The following is a 783-nucleotide window of genomic DNA, read 5'->3' on the forward strand; positions in this document are numbered from 1 at the left end:
CACACAAGACACATTTATGGGTGCCGGACATAAATTCTGCGTGAGATGCTCAAACTATGCAAGCTGAACTGATAAGCTTGTTCAAAACCTATTAAAGCTGACTGATAAGCAGTGCAAAAAGTGATTACAGGTCCTGAGACCATTACATTTACAAGTGTCACATTGTGGCTTTTAAGAAAAACAAAAACATCAATTTCAGTGTGAAGTGACCTTTTAACATAATGACATACCAGTATCTGCTATGCTGGCATCCACATTCCCCCCTTTTGTCCTATCAGGACAAATCCTGCAAAAACAAACATAAGCCTGTACAAACTGTTATTCTGAGAGTAATATCACTGTCTCAGGAGTTTCAATAGCAACCTGTGAAGAACATAAAAAGTAACATAAGAAATAATAAATGAGAATAAATGAAAATAAACAAAACTGTGATGCTGTCTTTCTTTCACTTTAAGCCATACATCTGTACAGATCAGCCGTTGTGATCTGGAACTTTAAACCCTTGTTCTTTTCCTTCGAGTAGACATCTCATACAAATCTGGGATGCTCTCATAAACACTCTCTGTTTCAGGCTCAGCTACACTTTAATTAATCATGATATTAGTAGTAAAACCGGTAGTGATCCTGTTCATGCACAGTTTAACACACATTATGCAACATTGAAATAATATGAAACCAAAAACAACAAGTACAAGACATGCAACAATGCCTTCAACTATTTCTTGTCCCCAGTCGTTGAAAAGTGTTCTTAACCATGAAAAAGGACCTGAGGACAATGGTTCT

Source organism: Monopterus albus, unplaced genomic scaffold (genome assembly GCF_001952655.1).
Source record: "Monopterus albus unplaced genomic scaffold, M_albus_1.0 scaffold236.1, whole genome shotgun sequence".
NCBI lineage: Eukaryota > Metazoa > Chordata > Actinopteri > Synbranchiformes > Synbranchidae > Monopterus > Monopterus albus.